General features: G+C 45.5%; 9 non-coding genes across 9 annotated transcripts; 4 read left to right on the forward strand and 5 right to left on the reverse strand.

Annotated features, from left to right (window-relative positions):
- Positions 1-175: 175 nt before the first annotated feature.
- Positions 176-257, reverse strand: trnas-gcu (transfer RNA serine (anticodon GCU)). The gene has a single exon. It is a non-coding gene; the product is annotated as a tRNA-Ser (tRNA).
- A 1,519-nt stretch (positions 258-1,776) lies between these two features.
- trnaa-agc (transfer RNA alanine (anticodon AGC)) lies at positions 1,777-1,849 on the forward strand. Its single transcript has one exon. It is a non-coding gene; the product is annotated as a tRNA-Ala (tRNA).
- Positions 1,850-2,552: 703 nt separating this feature from the next.
- trnas-gcu (transfer RNA serine (anticodon GCU)) lies at positions 2,553-2,634 on the reverse strand. Its single transcript has one exon. It is a non-coding gene; the product is annotated as a tRNA-Ser (tRNA).
- Positions 2,635-4,255: 1,621 nt separating this feature from the next.
- On the reverse strand, positions 4,256-4,337 carry trnas-gcu (transfer RNA serine (anticodon GCU)). Its single transcript has one exon. It is a non-coding gene; the product is annotated as a tRNA-Ser (tRNA).
- Positions 4,338-9,391: 5,054 nt separating this feature from the next.
- On the reverse strand, positions 9,392-9,473 carry trnas-gcu (transfer RNA serine (anticodon GCU)). The gene has a single exon. It is a non-coding gene; the product is annotated as a tRNA-Ser (tRNA).
- An 859-nt stretch (positions 9,474-10,332) lies between these two features.
- Positions 10,333-10,405, forward strand: trnaa-agc (transfer RNA alanine (anticodon AGC)). The gene has a single exon. It is a non-coding gene; the product is annotated as a tRNA-Ala (tRNA).
- A 703-nt stretch (positions 10,406-11,108) lies between these two features.
- Positions 11,109-11,190, reverse strand: trnas-gcu (transfer RNA serine (anticodon GCU)). Its single transcript has one exon. It is a non-coding gene; the product is annotated as a tRNA-Ser (tRNA).
- A 2,561-nt stretch (positions 11,191-13,751) lies between these two features.
- On the forward strand, positions 13,752-13,824 carry trnag-acc (transfer RNA glycine (anticodon ACC)). Its single transcript has one exon. It is a non-coding gene; the product is annotated as a tRNA-Gly (tRNA).
- Positions 13,825-18,887: 5,063 nt separating this feature from the next.
- On the forward strand, positions 18,888-18,960 carry trnaa-agc (transfer RNA alanine (anticodon AGC)). The gene has a single exon. It is a non-coding gene; the product is annotated as a tRNA-Ala (tRNA).
- The last annotated feature ends 1,458 nt before the right edge of the window (positions 18,961-20,418 follow it).

Here is a 20,418-nt window from a genome sequence, read left to right on the forward strand (position 1 = left end):
AGCTGCTTGTCCAGTGAGCTTAATCACCTGCACTCACATGTCAACAGTCTGATTTCTGCATCAACTGTCACACTTGAGTTCTCTGCACAAAACAGTATTTGGTTTACCATTGGATGTTGTAAGTCCAGCAGAAGGTTTTATCTGTGTTTGTCTAAAAACACTTTAATCTGACATGCGACGAGGATGGGATTCAAACCCACGCGTGCAGAGCACAATGGATTAGCAGTCCATCGCCTTAACCTCTCGGCCACCTCGTCAATTAAGCAAGGAAGGGCGACGAGACTTTGATCAGCAAAGACAGACTTACAGGATTTCTAGGTCACCTCGCAGGGTTTAATAAGAACACCTAGAATATCTCCTCTCTGAATTTAATATCCAAGTACCTTTGCAAGGGAATTAGCTTAAATGGTAAAGCACTAGCTTTGTATGCAAGAAGTACTGGGATCAATACCCACATTCTCCAAATGCCTCATGCCTCCCCTGACCTCGTCAAGGTGACGCGCAATCCTTTATCATACAGGCGATGCACTTCTGAGATGGCTTGTGAATATATCTTTAGATGGATACATAGGTTGGAGCTGCAAGGCAGGAGGTCTAGAGGAAGACCAAAGCGGAGATTTATGGATGTAGTAAGGGAGGACATGAAGTTAGTTGGTATGAGTGAAGAGGATGCAGAGGACAGGGTTAGATGGACGCACATGATTCGCTGTGGCGACCCCTGAAAGGGAACAGCCGAAAGGAAAAGAAGAAGCACTTCTGAGATGGCCGACGAATGTCAATCCTGACAGAATTTCCATCCGTGTGTCTACACTCAAGCACAAGAACAGACTGCGGCCTATCAAGGAAGATTGTAGCCAACTCTTCTAAGGCTGCAATTAAACACTTTGGAGATTCTCTTTGGCCAAAAGATGCACTCCATTAGCACCAAAACCTCATGCCACACCAACTGTTTGTTCCCTTTGATCAGCAAAGACAGACCTACAGGATTTCTAGGTCACCTCGCAGGGTTTAATAAGAACACCTAGAATATCTCCTCTCTGAATTTAATATCCAAGTACCTTTGCAAGGGAATTAGCTTAAATGGTAAAGCAGTAGCTTTGTATGCAAGAAGTACTGGGATCAATACCCACATTCTCCAAATGCCTCATGCCTCCCCTGACCTCGTCAAGGTGACGCGCAATCCTTTATCATACAGGCGATGCACTTCTGAGATGGCTTGTGAATATATCTTTAGATGGATACATAGGTTGGAGCTGCAAGGCAGGAGGTCTAGAGGAAGACCAAAGCGGAGATTTATGGATGTAGTAAGGGAGGACATGAAGTTAGTTGGTATGAGTGAAGAGGATGCAGAGGACAGGGTTAGATGGAGGCACATGATTCGCTGTGGCGACCCCTGAAAGGGAACAGCCGAAAGGAAAAGAAGAAGCACTTCTGAGATGGCCGACGAATGTCAATCCTGACAGAATTTCCATCCGTGTGTCTACACTCAAGCACAAGAACAGACTGCGGCCTATCAAGGAAGATTGTAGCCAACTCTTCTAAGGCTGCAATTAAACACTTTGGAGATTCTCTTTGGCCAAAAGGTGCACTCCTTTTGCACCAAAACCTCATGCCACACCAACTGTTTGTTCCCTCCGACTGCTTCTGGCCTTGTCAACAAGGCCCGTGACTGTCAAGTATTCGGGCTCCACAATCTACAAACACAGAGGACATAAGGGGTGGATATTGAGAGTTTGTCCGGTACGCTGTGAACACAGGGAGGAAAAAAAGCTTGCAGGGGAATTAGCTCAAATGGTAGAGCGCTTGCTTAGCATGCAAGAGGTAGTGGGATCGATGCCCACATTCTCCACAATCGTTTGATTTCCTTTTTCCCATAAATGGATGAAACTGTTAAAAAGTTTCAGCCTCCATATCCCACATGTGCAGATCACAATCAATTAGAATGGGAAATTGCCTGTCAGCAGTACAGCTAAAAAGGCGACCAGTTTGCCGTCTGATCAGCTAAACACATGGCAGCCAGTCAATGCATTTAGGCTTGTACACACAGTCAAAACGTTCTGCTGAAGTTCCAACCGAGTATCAGTGGGGGCAATCAGCCATTTCAGAAATTGCTGATTTCCTGGAACTTTTACACACTACCATATTTAGGGTTAACAGAGAATGGTTGGAAAAGAGAACATATCCAGTGAGTAGCAGTTTTGTGGGGGACTCTGCCTGCATGTTTCTCTACAGGCCTTGTATCTGTGGTGTCCTGTTCACTAGACGACATTAATGTGACACCTGAACCAAATGTTTTGTAGCCCCGGTGGGCAGAGCAGCATGGAATACACACCTTATTATACAGCCTATCTGCAGCCTATCAAGGAAGCTCTTCCAAAGCTGCTTGTCCAGTGAGCTTAATCACCTGCACTCACATGTCAACAGTCTGATTTCTGCATCAACTGTCACACTCGAGTTCTCTGCACAAAACAGTATTTGGTTTACCATTGGATGTTGTAAGTCCAGCAGAAGGTTTTATCTGTGTTTGTCTAAAAACACTTTAATCTGACATGCGACAAGGATGGGATTCGAACCCACGCGTGCAGAGCACAATGGATTAGCAGTCCATCGCCTTAACCACTCGGCCACCTCGTCAATTAAGCAAGGAAGGGCGACGAGACTTTGATCAGCAAAGACAGACCTACAGGATTTCTAGGTCACCTCGCAGGGTTTAATAAGAACACCTAGAATATCTCCTCTCTGAATTTAATATCCAAGTACCTTTGCAAGGGAATTAGCTTAAATGGTAAAGCACTAGCTTTGTATGCAAGAAGTACTGGGATCAATACCCACATTCTCCAAATGCCTCATGCCTCCCCTGACCTCGTCAAGGTGACGCGCAATCCTTTATCATACAGGCGATGCACTTCTGAGATGGCTTGTGAATATATCTTTAGATGGATACATAGGTTGGAGCTGCAAGGCAGGAGGTCTAGAGGAAGACCAAAGCGGAGATTTATGGATGTAGTAAGGGAGGACATGAAGTTAGTTGGTATGAGTGAAGAGGATGCAGAGGACAGGGTTAGATGGACGCACATGATTCGCTGTGGCGACCCCTGAAAGGGAACAGCCGAAAGGAAAAGAAGAAGCACTTCTGAGATGGCCGACGAATGTCAATCCTGACAGAATTTCCATCCGTGTGTCTACACTCAAGCACAAGAACAGACTGCGGCCTATCAAGGAAGATTGTAGCCAACTCTTCTAAGGCTGCAATTAAACACTTTGGAGATTCTCTTTGGCCAAAAGGTGCACTCCATTAGCACCAAACCCTCATGCCACACCAACTGTTTGTTCCCTCCGACTGCTTCTGGCCTTGTCAACAAAGCCCGTGACTGTCAAGTATTCGGGCTCCACAATCTACAAACACAGAGGACATAAGGGGTGGATATTGAGAGTTTGTCCGGTACGCTGTGAACACAGGGAGGAAAAAAAGCTTGCAGGGGAATTAGCTCAAATGGTAGAGCGCTTGCTTAGCATGCAAGAGGTAGTGGGATCGATGCACACATTCTCCACAATCGTTTGATTTTCTTTTTTCCCATAAATGGATGAAACTGTTAAAAAGTTTCAGCCTCCATATCCCACATGTGCAGATCGCAATCAATTAGAATGGGAAATTGCCTGTCAGCAGTACAGCTAAAAAGGCGACCAGTTTGCCGTCTGATCAGCTAAACACATGGCAGCCAGTCAATGCATTTAGGCTTGTACACACAGTCAAAACGTTCTGCTGAAGTTCCAACCGAGTATCAGTGGGGGCGATCAGCCATTTCAGAAATTGCTGATTTCCTGGAACTTTTACACACTACCATATTTAGGGTTAACAGAGAATGGTTGGAAAAGAGAACATATCCAGTGAGTAGCAGTTTTGTGGGGGACTCTGCCTGCATGTGTCTCTACAGGCCTTGTATCTGTGGTGTCCTGTTCACTAGACGACATTAATGTGACACCTGAACCAAATGTTTTGTAGCCCCGGTGGGCAGAGCAGCATGGAATACACACCTTATTATACAGCCTATCTGCAGCCTATCAAGGAAGCTCTTCCAAAGCTGCTTGTCCAGTGAGCTTAATCACCTGCACTCACATGTCAACAGTCTGATTTCTGCATCAACTGTCACACTCGAGTTCTCTGCACAAAACAGTATTTGGTTTACCATTGGGAGTTGTAAGTCCAGCAGAAGGTTTTATCTGTGTTTGTCTAAAAACACTTTAATCTGACATGCGACGAGGATGGGATTCGAACCCACGCGTGCAGAGCACAATGGATTAGCAGTCCATCGCCTTAACCACTCGGCCACCTCGTCAATTAAACAAGGAAGAGCGACGAGACTTTGATCAGCAAAGACAGACCTACAGGATTTCTAGGTCACCTCGCAGGGTTTAATAAGAACACCTAGAATATCTCCTCTCTGAATTTAATATCCAAGTACCTTTGCAAGGGAATTAGCTTAAATGATAAAGCACTAGCTTTGTATGCAAGAAGTACTGGGATCAATACCCACATTCTCCAAATGCCTCATGCCTCCCCTGACCTCGTCAAGGTGACGCGCAATCCTTTATCATACAGGCGATGCACTTCTGAGATGGCTTGTGAATATATCTTTAGATGGATACATAAGTTGGAGCTGCAAGGCAGGAGGTCTAGAGGAAGACCAAAGCGGAGATTTATGGATGTAGTAAGGGAGGACATGAAGTTAGTTGGTATGAGTGAAGAGGATGGAGAGGACAGGGTTAGATGGAGGCACATGATTCGCTGTGGCGATCCCTGAAAGGGAACAGCCGAAAGGAAAAAAAGAAGCACTTCTGAGATGTCCGACGAATGTCAATCCTGACAGTATTTCCATCCGTGTGTCTACACTCAAGCACAAGAACAGACTGCAGCCTATCAAGGAAGATTGTAGCCAACTCTTCTAAGGCTGCAATTAAACACTTTGGAGATTCTCTTTGGCAAAAAGGTGCACTCCATTAGCACCAAATCCTCATGCCACACTAACTGTTTGTTCCCTCCGACTGCTTCTGGCCTTGTCAAAAAGGTCCGTGACTGTCAAGTATTCGGGCTCCACAATCTACAAACACAGAGGACATAAGGGGTGGATATTGAGAGTTTGTCCGGTACGCTGTGAACACAGGGAGGAAAAAAAGCTTGCAAGGGAATTAGCTCAAATGGTAAAGCGCTTGCTTAGCATGCAAGAGGTAGTGGGATCGATGCCCACATTCTCCACAATCCTTTGATTTCCTTTTTCCCATAAATGGATGAAACTGTTAAAAAGTTTCAGCCTCCATATCCCACATGTGCAGATCACAATCAATTAGAATGGGAAATTGCCTGTCAGCAGTACAGCTAAAAAGGCGACCAGTTTGCCGTCTGATCAGCTAAACACATGGCAGCCAGTCAATGCATTTAGGCTTGTACACACAGTCAAAACGTTCTGCTGAAGTTCCAACCGAGTATCAGTGGGGGCGATCAGCCATTTCAGAAATTGCTGATTTCCTGGAACTTTTACACACTACCATATTCAGGGTTAACAGAGAATGGTTGGAAAAGAGAACATATCCAGTGAGTAGCAGTTTTGTGGGGGACTCTGCCTGCATGTGTCTCTACAGGCCTTGTATCTGTGGTGTCCTGTTCACTAGACGACATTAATGTGACACCTGAACCAAATTTTGTGTAGCCCCGGTGGGCAGAGCAGCTTGGAATACACACCTTATTATACAGCCTATCTGCAGCCTATCAAGGAAGCTCTTCCAAAGCTGCTTGTCCAGTGGGCTTAATCACCTGCACTCATATGTCAACAGTCTGATTTCTGCATCAACTGTCACACTCGAGTTCTCTGCACAAAACAGTATTTGGTTTACCATTGGATGTTGTAAGTCCAGCAGAAGGTTTTATCTGTGTTTGTCTAAAAACGCTTTAATCTGACATGCGACGAGGATGGGCTTCAAACCCACGCGTGCAGAGCACAATAGATTAGCAGTCCATCGCCTTAACCACTCGGCCACCTCGTCAATTAAGCAAGGAAGGGCGACGAGACTTTGATCAGCAAAGACAGACCTACAGGATTGCTAGGTCACCTCGCAGGGTTTAATAAGAACACCTAGAATATCTCCTCTCTGAATTTAATATCCAAGTACCTTTGCAAGGGAATTAGCTTAAATGGTAAAGCACTAGCTTTGTATGCAAGAAGTAGTGGGATCAATACACACATTCTCCAAATGCCTCATGCCTCCCCTGACCTCGTCAAGGTGACGCGCAATCCTTTATCATACAGGTGATGCACATCTGAGATGGCTTGTGAATATATCTTTAGATGGATACATAGGTTGGAGCTGCCAGGCAGGAGGTCTAGAGGAAGACCAAAGCGGAGATTTATGGATGTAGTAAGGGAGGACATGAAGTTAGTTGGTATGAGTGAAGAGGATGCAGAGGACAGGGTTAGATGGAGGCACATGATTCGCTGTGGCGATCCCTGAAAGGGAACAGCCGAAAGGAAAAAAAGAAGCACTTCTGAGATGGCCGACGAATGTCAATCCTGACAGTATTTCCATCCGTGTGTCTACACTCAAGCACAAGAACAGACTGCAGCCTATCAAGGAAGATTGTAGCCAACTCTTCTAAGGCTGCAATTAAACACTTTGGAGATTCTCTTTGGCCAAAAGGTGCACTCCATTAGCACCAAAACCTCATGCCACACCAACTGTTTGTTCCCTCCGACTGCTTCTGGCCTTGTCAACAAGGCCCGTGACTGTCAAGTATTCGGGCTCCACAATCTACAAACACAGAGGACATAAGGGGTGGATATTGAGAGTTTGTCCGGTACGTTTGCAAATTCTGCCCTGTGAACACAGGGAGGAAAAAAAGCTTGCAGGGGAATTAGCTCAGATGGTAGAGTGCTTGCTTAGCATGCAAGAGGTAGTGGGATTGATGCCCACATTCTCCACAATCGTTTGATTTCCTTTTTCCCATAAATGGATGAAACTGTTAAAAAGTTTCAGCCTCCATATCCCACATGTGCAGATCACAATCAATTAGAATGGGAAATTGCCTGTCAGCAGTACAGCTAAAAAGGCGACCAGTTTGCCGTCTGATCAGCTAAACACATGGCAGCCAGTCAATGCATTTAGGCTTGTACACACAGTCAAAACGTTCTGCTGAAGTTCCAACCGAGTATCAGTGGGGGCGATCAGCCATTTCAGAAATTGCTGATTTCCTGGAACTTTTACACACTACCAAATTTAGGTTTAACAGAGAATGTTTGGAAAAGAGAACATATCCACTGAGTAGCAGTTTTGTGTGGGACCCTGCCTGCATGTGTCTCCACAGGCCTTGTATCTGTGGTGTCCTGTTCACTAGACGACATTAATGTGACACCTGAACCAAATGTTTTGTAGCCCCGGTGGGCAGAGCAGCATGGAATACACACCTTATTATACAGCCTATCTGCAGCCTATCAAGGAAGCTCTTCCAAAGCTGCTTGTCCAGTGAGCTTAATCACCTGCACTCACATGTCAACAGTCTGATTTCTGCATCAACTGTCACACTCGAGTTCTCTGCACAAAACAGTATTTGGTTTACCATTGGATGTTGTAAGTCCAGCAGAAGGTTTTATCTGTGTTTGTCTAAAAACGCTTTAATCTGACATGCGACGAGGATGGGCTTCAAACCCACGCGTGCAGAGCACAATAGATTAGCAGTCCATCGCCTTAACCACTCGGCCACCTCGTCAATTAAGCAAGGAAGGGCGACGAGACTTTGATCAGCAAAGACAGACCTACAGGATTGCTAGGTCACCTCGCAGGGTTTAATAAGAACACCTAGAATATCTCCTCTCTGAATTTAATATCCAAGTACCTTTGCAAGGGAATTAGCTTAAATGGTAAAGCACTAGCTTTGTATGCAAGAAGTAGTGGGATCAATACACACATTCTCCAAATGCCTCATGCCTCCCCTGACCTCGTCAAGGTGACGCGCAATCCTTTATCATACAGGTGATGCACATCTGAGATGGCTTGTGAATATATCTTTAGATGGATACATAGGTTGGAGCTGCCAGGCAGGAGGTCTAGAGGAAGACCAAAGCGGAGATTTATGGATGTAGTAAGGGAGGACATGAAGTTAGTTGGTATGAGTGAAGAGGATGCAGAGGACAGGGTTAGATGGAGGCACATGATTCGCTGTGGCGATCCCTGAAAGGGAACAGCCGAAAGGAAAAAAAGAAGCACTTCTGAGATGGCCGACGAATGTCAATCCTGACAGTATTTCCATCCGTGTGTCTACACTCAAGCACAAGAACAGACTGCAGCCTATCAAGGAAGATTGTAGCCAACTCTTCTAAGGCTGCAATTAAACACTTTGGAGATTCTCTTTGGCCAAAAGGTGCACTCCATTAGCACCAAAACCTCATGCCACACCAACTGTTTGTTCCCTCCGACTGCTTCTGGCCTTGTCAACAAGGCCCGTGACTGTCAAGTATTCGGGCTCCACAATCTACAAACACAGAGGACATAAGGGGTGGATATTGAGAGTTTGTCCGGTACGTTTGCAAATTCTGCCCTGTGAACACAGGGAGGAAAAAAAGCTTGCAGGGGAATTAGCTCAGATGGTAGAGTGCTTGCTTAGCATGCAAGAGGTAGTGGGATTGATGCCCACATTCTCCACAATCGTTTGATTTCCTTTTTCCCATAAATGGATGAAACTGTTAAAAAGTTTCAGCCTCCATATCCCACATGTGCAGATCACAATCAATTAGAATGGGAAATTGCCTGTCAGCAGTACAGCTAAAAAGGCGACCAGTTTGCCGTCTGATCAGCTAAACACATGGCAGCCAGTCAATGCATTTAGGCTTGTACACACAGTCAAAACGTTCTGCTGAAGTTCCAACCGAGTATCAGTGGGGGCGATCAGCCATTTCAGAAATTGCTGATTTCCTGGAACTTTTACACACTACCAAATTTAGGTTTAACAGAGAATGTTTGGAAAAGAGAACATATCCACTGAGTAGCAGTTTTGTGTGGGACCCTGCCTGCATGTGTCTCCACAGGCCTTGTATCTGTGGTGTCCTGTTCACTAGACGACATTAATGTGACACCTGAACCAAATGTTTTGTAGCCCCGGTGGGCAGAGCAGCATGGAATACACACCTTATTATACAGCCTATCTGCAGCCTATCAAGGAAGCTCTTCCAAAGCTGCTTGTCCAGTGAGCTTAATCACCTGCACTCACATGTCAACAGTCTGATTTCTGCATCAACTGTCACACTCGAGTTCTCTGCACAAAACAGTATTTGGTTTACCATTGGATGTTGTAAGTCCAGCAGAAGGTTTTATCTGTGTTTGTCTAAAAACACTTTAATCTGACATGCGACAAGGATGGGATTCTAACCCACGCGTGCAGAGCACAATGGATTAGCAGTCCATCGCCTTAACCACTCGGCCACCTCGTCAATTAAGCAAGGAAGGGCGACGAGACTTTGATCAGCAAAGACAGACCTACAGGATTTCTAGGTCACCTCGCAGGGTTTAATAAGAACACCTAGAATATCTCCTCTCTGAATTTAATATCCAAGTACCTTTGCAAGGGAATTAGCTTAAATGGTAAAGCACTAGCTTTGTATGCAAGAAGTACTGGGATCAATACCCACATTCTCCAAATGCCTCATGCCTCCCCTGACCTCGTCAAGGTGACGCGCAATCCTTTATCATACAGGCGATGCACTTCTGAGATGGCTTGTGAATATATCTTTAGATGGATACATAGGTTGGAGCTGCAAGGCAGGAGGTCTAGAGGAAGACCAAAGCGGAGATTTATGGATGTAGTAAGGGAGGACATGAAGTTAGTTGGTATGAGTGAAGAGGATGCAGAGGACAGGGTTAGATGGAGGCACATGATTCGCTGTGGCGACCCCTGAAAGGGAACAGCCGAAAGGAAAAGAAGAAGCACTTCTGAGATGGCCGACGAATGTCAATCCTGACAGAATTTCCATCCGTGTGTCTACACTCAAGCACAAGAACAGACTGCGGCCTATCAAGGAAGATTGTAGCCAACTCTTCTAAGGCTGCAATTAAACACTTTGGAGATTCTCTTTGGCCAAAAGGTGCACTCCATTAGCACCAAAACCTCATGCCACACCAACTGTTTGTTCCCTCCGACTGCTTCTGGCCTTGTCAACAAGGCCCGTGACTGTCAAGTATTCGGGCTCCACAATCTACAAACACAGAGGACATAAGGGGTGGATATTGAGAGTTTGTCCGGTACGTTTGCAAATTCTGCCCTGTGAACACAGGGAGGAAAAAAAGCTTGCAGGGGAATTAGCTCAGATGGTAGAGCGCTTGCTTAGCATGCAAGAGGTAGTGGGATTGATGCCCACATTCTCCACAATTGTTTGATTTCCTTTTTCCCATAAATGGATGAAACTGTTAAAAAGTTTCAGCCTCCATATCCCACATGTGCAGATCACAATCAATTAGAATGGGAAATTGCCTGTCAGCAGTACAGCTAAAAAGGCGACCAGTTTGCCGTCTGATCAGCTAAACACATGGCAGCCAGTCAATGCATTTAGGCTTGTACACACAGTCAAAACGTTCTGCTGAAGTTCCAACCGAGTATCAGTGGGGGCGATCAGCCATTTCAGAAATTACTGATTTCCTTGAACTTTTACACACTACCATATTCAGGGTTAACAGAGAATGGTTGGAAAAGAGAACATATCCAGTGAGTAGCAGTTTTGTGGGGGACTCTGCCTGCATGTGTCTCCACAGGCCTTGTATCTGTGGTGTCCTGTTCACTAGACGACATTAATGTGACACCTGAACGAAATGTTTTGTAGCCCCGGTGGGCAGAGCAGCATGGAATACACACCTTATTATACAGCCTATCTGCAGCCTATCAAGGAAGCTCTTCCAAAGCTGCTTGTCCAGTGAGCTTAATCACCTGCACTCACATGTCAACAGTCTGATTTCTGCATCAACTGTCACACTCGAGTTCTCTGCACAAAACAGTATTTGGTTTACCATTGGATGTTGTAAGTCCAGCAGAAGGTTTTATCTGTGTTTGTCTAAAAACACTTTAATCTGACATGCGACGAGGATGGGATTCGAACCCACGCGTGCAGAGCACAATGGATTAGCAGTCCATCGCCTTAACCACTCGGCCACCTCGTCAATTAAGCAAGGAAGGGCGACGAGACTTTGATCAGCAAAGACAGACCTACAGGATTTCTAGGTCACCTCGCAGGGTTTAATAAGAACACCTAGAATATCTCCTCTCTGAATTTAATATCCAAGTACCTTTGCAAGGGAATTAGCTTAAATGGTAAAGCACTAGCTTTGTATGCAAGAAGTACTGGGATCAATACCCACATTCTCCAAATGCCTCATGCCTCCCCTGACCTCGTCAAGGTGACGCGCAATCCTTTATCATACAGGCGATGCACTTCTGAGATGGCTTGTGAATATATCTTTAGATGGATACATAGGTTGGAGCTGCAAGGCAGGAGGTCTAGAGGAAGACCAAAGCGGAGATTTATGGATGTAGTAAGGGAGGACATGAAGTTAGTTGGTATGAGTGAAGAGGATGCAGAGGACAGGGTTAGATGGACGCACATGATTCGCTGTGGCGACCCCTGAAAGGGAACAGCCGAAAGGAAAAGAAGAAGCACTTCTGAGATGGCCGACGAATGTCAACCCTGACAGAATTTCCATCCGTGTGTCTACACTCAAGCACAAGAACAGACTGCGGCCTATCAAGGAAGATTGTAGCCAACTCTTCTAAGGCTGCAATTAAACACTTTGGAGATTCTCTTTGGCCAAAAGGTGCACTCCATTAGCACCAAAACCTCATGCCACACCAACTGTTTGTTCCCTCCGACTGCTTCTGGCCTTGTCAACAAGGCCCGTGACTGTCAAGTATTCGGGCTCCACAATCTACAAACACAGAGGACATAAGGGGTGGATATTGAGAGTTTGTCCGGTACGTTTGCAAATTCTGCCCTGTGAACACAGGGAGGAAAAAAAGCTTGCAGGGGAATTAGCTCAGATGGTAGAGTGCTTGCTTAGCATGCAAGAGGTAGTGGGATTGATGCCCACATTCTCCACAATTGTTTGATTTCCTTTTTCCCATAAATGGATGAAACTGTTAAAAAGTTTCAGCCTCCATATCCCACATGTGCAGATCACAATCAATTAGAATGGGAAATTGCCTGTCAGCAGTACAGCTAAAAAGGCGACCAGTTTGCCGTCTGATCAGCTAAACACATGGCAGCCAGTCAATGCATTTAGGCTTGTACACACAGTCAAAACGTTCTGCTGAAGTTCCAACCGAGTATCAGTGGGGGCGATCAGCCATTTCAGAAATTGCTGATTTCCTGGAACTTTTACACACTACCAAATTTAGGTTTAACAGAGAATGGTTGGAAAAGAGAACATATCCACTGAGTAGCAGTTTTGTGTGGGACCCTGCCTGCATGTGTCTCCACAGGCCTTGTATCTGTGGTGTCCTGTTCACTAGACGACATTAATGTGACACCTGAACCAAATGTTTTGTAGCCCCGGTGGGCAGAGCAGCATGGAATACACACCTTATTATACAGCCTATCTGCAGCCTATCAAGGAAGCTCTTCCAAAGCTGCTTGTCCAGTGAGCTTAATCACCTGCACTCACATGTCAACAGTCTGATTTCTGCATCAACTGTCACACTCGAGTTCTCTGCACAAAACATTATTTGGTTTACCATTGGATGTTGTAAGTCCAGCAGAAGGTTTTATCTGTGTTTGTCTAAAACCACTTTAATCTGACATGCGACGAGGATGGGATTCCAACCCACGCGTGAAGAGCACAATGGATTAGCAGACCATCGCCTTAACCACTCGGCCACCTCGTCAATTAAGCAAGGAAGGGCGACGAGACTTTGATCAGCAAAGACAGACCTACAGGATTTCTAGGTCACCTCGCAGGGTTTAATAAGAACACCTAGAATATCTCCTCTCTGAATTTAATATCCAAGTACCTTTGCAAGGGAATTAGCTTAAATGGTAAAGCACTAGCTTTGTATGCAAGAAGTAGTGGGATCAATACCCACATTCTCCAAATGCCTCATGCCTCCCCTGACCTCGTCAAGGTGACGCGCAATCCTTTATCATACAGGCGATGCACTTCTGAGATGGCTTGTGAATATATCTTTAGATGGATACATAGGTTGGAGCTGCCAGGCAGGAGGTCTAGAGGAAGACCAAAGCGGAGATTTATGGATGTAGTAAGGGAGGACATGAAGTTAGTTGGTATGAGTGAAGAGGATGCAGAGGACAGGGTTAAATGGACGCACATGATTCGCTGTGGCGACCCCTGAAAGGGAACAGCCGAAAGGAAAAGAAGAAGCACTTCTGAGATGGCCGACGAATGTCAATCCTGACAGTATTTCCATCCGTGTGTCTACACTCAAGCACAAGAACAGACTGCAGCCTATCAAGGAAGATTGTAGCCAACTCTTCTAAGGCTGCAATTAAACACTTTGGAGATTCTCTTTGGCAAAAAGGTGCACTCCATTAGCACCAAAACCTCATGCCACACCAACTGTTTGTTCCCTCCGACTGCTTCTGGCCTTGTCAACAAGGCCCGTGACTGTCAAGTATTCGGGCTCCACAATCTACAAACACAGAGGACATAAGGGGTGGATATTGAGAGTTTTTCCGGTACGCTGTGAACACAGGGAGGAAAAAAAGCTTGCAGGGGAATTAGCTCAAATGGTAGAGCGCTTGCTTACCATGCAAGAGGTAGTGGGATCGATGCCCACATTCTCCACAATCGTTTGATTTCCTTTTTCCCATAAATGGATGAAACTGTTAAAAAGTTTCAGCCTCCGTATTCCACATGTGCAGATCACAATCATTTAGAATGGGAAATTGCCTGTCAGGAGTACAGCTAAAAAGGCGACCAGTTTGCCGTCTGATCAGCTAAACACATGGCAGCCAGTCAATGCATTTAAGCTTGTACACACAGTCAAAACGTTCTGCTGAAGTTCCAACCGAGTATCAGTGGGGGCGAACAGCCATTTCAGAAATTGCTGATTTCCTGGAACTTTTACACACTACCATATTTAGGGTTAACAGAGGATGGTTGGAAAAGAGAACATATCCAGTGAGTAGCAGTTTTGTGGGGGACTCTGCCTGCATGTGTCTCCACAGGCCTTGTATCTGTGGTGTCCTGTTCACTAGACGACATTAATGTGACACCTGAACCAAATGTTTTGTAGCCCCGGTGGGCAGAGCAGCATGGAATACACACCTTATTATACAGCCTATCTGCAGCCTATCAAGGAAGCTCTTCCAAAGCTGCTTGTCCAGTGGGCTTAATCACCTGCACTCACATGTCAACAGTCTGATTTCTGCATCAACTGTCACACTCGAGTTCTCTGCACAAAACAGTATTTGGTTTACCATTGGATGTTGTAAGTCCAGCAGAAGGTTTTATCTGTGTTTGTCTCAAAACACTTTAATCTGACATGCGACGAGGATGGGATTCGAACATACGCGTGCAGAGCACAATGGATTAGCAGTCCATCGCCTTAACCACTCGGCCACCTCGTCAATTAAGCAAGGAAGGGCGACGAGACTTTGATCAGCAAAGACAGACCTACAGGATTTCTAGATCACCTCGCAGGGTTTAATGAGAACACCTAGAATATCTCCTCTCTGAATTTAATATCCAAGTACCTTTGCAAGGGAATTAGCTTAAATGGTAAAGCACTATCTTTGTATGCAAGAAGTAGTGGGATCAATACACACATTCTCCAAATGCCTCATGCCTCCCCTGACCTCGTCAAGGTGACGCGTAATCCTTTATCATACAGGTGATGCACTTCTGAGATGGCTTGTGAATATATCTTTTAATGGATACATAAGTTGGAGCTGCCAGGCAGGAGGTCTAGAGGAAGACCAAAGCGGAGATTTATGGATGTAGCAAGGGAGGACATGAAGTTGGTTGGTATGAGTGAAGCGGATGCAGACGACAGGGTTAGATGGACGCACGTGATTCGCTGTGGCGACCCCTGAAAGGGAACAGCCGAAAGGAAAAGAAGAAGCACTTCTGAGATGGCCGACGAATGTCAATCCCGACAGTATTTCCATCCGTGTGTCTACACTCAAGCACAAGAACAGACTGCAGCCTATCAAGGAAGATTGTAACCAACTCTTCTAAGGCTGCAATTAAACACTTTGGAGATTCTCTTTGGCAAAAAGGTGCACTCCATTAGCACCAAAACCTCATGCCACACCAACTGTTTGTTCCCTCCGACTGCTTCTGGCCTTGTCAACAAGGCCCGTGACTGTCAAGTATTCGGGCTCCACAATCTACAAACACAGAGGACATAAGGGGTAGATATTGAGAGTTTGTCCGGTACGTTTGCAAATTCTGCCCTGTGAACACAGGGAGGAAAAAAAGCTTGCAGGGGAATTAGCTCAAATGGTAGAGCGCTTGCTTAGCATGCAAGAGGTAGTGGGATCGATGCCAACATTCTCCACAATCCTTTGATTTCCTTTTTCCCATAAATGGATGAAACTGTTAAAAATTTTCAGCCTCCATATCCCACATGTGCAGATCACAATCAACTAGAATGGGAAATTGCCTGTCAGCAGTACAGCTAAAAAGGCGACCAGTTTGCCGTCTGATCAGCTAAACACATGGCAGCCAGTCAATGCATTTAGGCTTGTACACACAGTCAAAACGTTCTGCTGAAGTTCCAACCGAGTATCAGTGGGGGCGAACAGCCATTTCAGAAATTGCTGATTTCCTGGAACTTTTACACACTACCATATTTAGGGTTAACAGAGAATGGTTGGAAAAGAGAACATATCGAGTGAGTAGCAGTTTTGTGGGGGACTCTGCCTGCATGTGTCTCTACAGGCCTTGTATCTGTGGTTTCCTGTTCACTAGACGACATTAATGTGACACCTGAACCAAATGTTTTGTAGCCCCGGTGGGCAGAGCAGCTTGGAATACACACCTTATTATACAGCCTATCTGCAGCCTATCAAGGAAGCTCTTCCAAAGCTGCTTGTCCAGTGGGCTTAATCACCTGCACTCACATGTCAACAGTCTGATTTCTGCATCAACTGTCACACTCGAGTTCTCTGCACAAAACAGTATTTGGTTTACCATTGGATGTTGTAAGTCCAGCAGAAGGTTTTATCTGTGTTTGTCTAAAAACACTTTAATCTGACATGCGACGAGGATGGGATTCAAACCCACGCGTGCAGAGCACAATGGATTAGCAGTCCATCGCCTTAACCACTCGGCCACCTCGACAATTAAGCAAGGAAGGGCGACGCGACTTTGATCAGCAAAGACAGACCTACAGGATTTCTCGGTCACCTCGCAAGGCTTAATAAGAACACCTAGAATATATCCTCTCTGAATTTAATATCCAAGTACCTTTGCAAGGGAATTAGCTTAAATGGTAAAGCACTAGCTTTGTATGCAAGAAGTAGTGGGATCAATACCCACATTCTCCAAATGCCTCATGCCTCCCCTGACCTCATCAAGCTGACGCGCAATCCTTTATCATACAGGCGATGCACTTCTGAGATGGCTTGTGAATATATCTTTAGATGGATACATAGGTTGGAGCTGCCAGGCAGGAGGTCTAGAGGAAGACCAAAGCGGAGATTTATGGATGTAGTAAGGGAGGACATGAAGTTAGTTGGTATGAGTGAAGAGGATGCAGAGGACAGGGTTAGATGGACGCACGTGATTCGCTGTGGCGACCCCTGAAAGGGAACAGCCGAAAGGAAAAGAAGAAGCACTTCTGAGATGGCCGACGAATGTCAATCCTGACAGTATTTCCATCCGTGTGTCTACACTCAAGCACAAGAACAGACTGCAGCCTATCAAGGAAGATTGTAACCAACTCTTCTAAGGCTGAAATTAAACACTTTGGAGATTCTCTTTGGCAAAAAGGTGCACTCCATTAGCACCAAACCCTCATGCCACACCAACTGTTTGTTCCCTCCGACTGCTTCTGGCCTTGTCAACAAAGCCCGTGACTGTCAAGTATTCGGGCTCCACAATCTACAAACACAGAGGACATAAGGGGTGGATATTGAGAGTTTGTCCGGTACGTTTGCAAATTCTGCCCTGTGAACACAGGGAGGAACAAAAGCTTGCAGCGGAATTATCTCAAAAGGTAGAGCGCTTGCTTAGCATGCAAGAGGTAGTGGGATCGATGCCCACATTCTCCACAATCCTTTGATTTCCTTTTTCCCATAAATGGATGAAACTGTTAAAAAGTTTCAGCCTCCGTATCCCACATGTGCAGATCACAATCAACTAGAATGGGAAATTGCCTGTCAGCAGTACAGCTAAAAAGGCGACCAGTTTGCCGTCTGATCAGCTAAACACATGGCAGCCAGTCAATGCATTTAGGCTTGTACACACAGTCAAAACGTTCTGCTGAAGTTCCAACCGAGTATCAGTGGGGGCGAACAGCCATTTCAGAAATTGCTGATTTCCTGGAACTTTTACACACTACCATATTTAGGGTTAACAGAGAATGGTTGGAAAAGAGAACATATCGAGTGAGTAGCAGTTTTGTGGGGGACTCTGCCTGCATGTGTCTCTACAGGCTTTGTATCTGTGGTGTCCTGTTCACTAGACGACATTAATGTGACACCTGAACCAAATGTTTTGTAGCCCCGGTGGGCAGAGCAGCATGGAATACACACCTTATTATACAGCCTATCTGCAGCCTATCAAGGAAGCTCTTCCAAAGCTGCTTGTCCAGTGAGCTTAATCACCTGCACTCACATGTCAAGAGTCTGATTTCTGCATCAACTGTCACACTCGAGTTCTCTGCACAAAACAGTATTTGGTTTACCATTGGATGTTGTAAGTCCAGCAGAAGGTTTTATCTGTGTTTGTCTAAAAACACTTTAATCTGACATGCGACGAGGATGGGATTCAAACCCACGCATGCAGAGCACAATGGATTAGCAGTCCATCGCCTTAACCTCTCGGCCACCTCGTCAATTAAGCAAGGAAGGGCGACGAGACTTTGATCAGCAAAGACAGACCTACAGGATTTCTAGGTCACCTCGCAGGGTTTAATAAGAACACCTAGAATATCTCCTCTCTGAATTTAATATCCAAGTACCTTTGCAAGGGAATTAGCTTAAATGGTAAAGCACTAGCTTTGTATGCAAGAAGTAGTGGGATCAATATCCACATTCTCCAAATGCCTCATGCCTCCCCTGACCTCGTCAAGCTGACGCGCAATCCTTTATCATACAGGCGATGCACTTCTGAGATGGCTTGTGAATATATCTTTAGATGGATACATAGGTTGGAGCTGCCAGGCAGGAGGTCTAGAGGAAGACCAAAGCGGAGATTTATGGATGTAGTAAGGGAGGCCATGAAGTTAGTTGGTATGAGTGAAGAGGATGCAGAGGACAGGGTTAGATGGACGCACGTGATTCGCTGTGGCGACCCCTGAAAGGAAACAGCCGAAAGGAAAAGAAGAAGCACTTCTGAGATGGCCGACGAATGTCAATCCTGACAGTATTTCCATCCGTGTGTCTACACTCAAGCACAAGAACAGACTGCGGCCTATCAAGGAAGATTGTAACCAACTCTTCTAAGGCTGCAATTAAACACTTTGGAGATTCTCTTTGGCAAAAAGGTGCACTCCATTAGCACCAAACCCTCATGCCACACCAACTGTTTGTTCCCTCCGACTGCTTCTGGCCTTGTCAACAAAGCCCGTGACTGTCAAGTATTCGGGCTCCACAATCTACAAACACAGAGGACATAAGGGGTGGATATTGAGAGTTTGTCCGGTACGCTGTGAACACAGGGAGGAAAAAAAGCTTGCAGGGGAATTAGCTCAAATGGTAGAGCGCTTGCTTAGCATGCAAGAGGTAGTGGGATCGATGCCCACATTCTCCACAATCCTTTGATTTCCTTTTTCCCATAAATGGATGAAACTGTTAAAAAGTTTCAGCCTCCATATCCCACATGTGCAGATCACAATCAATTAGAATGGGAAATTGCCTGTCAGCAGTACAGCTAAAAAGGCGACCAGTTTGCCGTCTGATCAGCTAAACACATGTCAGCCAGTCAATGCATTTAGGCTTGTACACACAGTCAAAACGTTCTGCTGAAGTTCCAACCGAGTATCAGTGGGGGCGAACAGCCATTTCAGAAATTGCTGATTTCCTGGAACTTTTACACACTACCATATTTAGGGTTAACAGAGAATGGTTGGAAAAGAGAACATATCGAGTGAGTAGCAGTTTTGTGGGGGACTCTGCCTGCATGTGTCTCTACAGGCTTTGTATCTGTGGTGTCCTGTTCACTAGACGACATTAATGTGACACCTGAACCAAATGTTTTGTAGCCCCGGTGGGCAGAGCAGCATGGAATACACACCTTATTATACAGCCTATCTGCAGCCTATCAAGGAAGCTCTTCCAAAGCTGCTTGTCCAGTGAGCTTAATCACCTGCACTCACATGTCAAGAGTCTGATTTCTGCATCAACTGTCACACTCGAGTTCTCTGCACAAAACAGTATTTGGTTTACCATTGGATGTTGTAAGTCCAGCAGAAGGTTTTATCTGTGTTTGTCTAAAAACACTTTAATCTGACATGCGACGAGGATGGGATTCAAACCCACGCATGCAGAGCACAATGGATTAGCAGTCCATCGCCTTAACCTCTCGGCCACCTCGTCAATTAAGCAAGGAAGGGCGACGAGACTTTGATCAGCAAAGACAGACCTACAGGATTTCTAGGTCACCTCGCAGGGTTTAATAGGAACACCTAGAATATCTCCTCTCTGAATTTAATATCCAAGTACCTTTGCAAGGGAATTAGCTTAAATGGTAAAGCACTAGCTTTGTATGCAAGAAGTAGTGGGATCAATACCCACATTCTCCAAATGCCTCATGCCTCCCCTGACCTCGTCAAGCTGACGCGCAATCCTTTATCATACAGGCGATGCACTTCTGAGATGGCTTGTGAATATATCTTTAGATGGATACATAGGTTGGAGCTGCCAGGCAGGAGGTCTAGAGGAAGACCAAAGCGGAGATTTATGGATGTAGTAAGGGAGGCCATGAAGTTAGTTGGTATGAGTGAAGAGGATGCAGAGGACAGGGTTAGACGGACGCACGTGATTCGCTGTGGCGACCCCTGAAAGGAAACAGCCGAAAGGAAAAGAAGAAGCACTTCTGAGATGGCCGACGAATGTCAATCCTGACAGTATTTCCATCCGTGTGTCTACACTCAAGCACAAGAACAGACTGCAGCCTATCAAGGAAGATTGTAACCAACTCTTCTAAGGCTGCAATTAAACACTTTGGAGATTCTCTTTGGCCAAAAGGTGCACTCCATTAGCACCAAAA

This window comes from Channa argus, unplaced genomic scaffold, assembly GCF_033026475.1.
Source record: "Channa argus isolate prfri unplaced genomic scaffold, Channa argus male v1.0 Contig124, whole genome shotgun sequence".
NCBI classification, from domain to species: domain Eukaryota; kingdom Metazoa; phylum Chordata; class Actinopteri; order Anabantiformes; family Channidae; genus Channa; species Channa argus.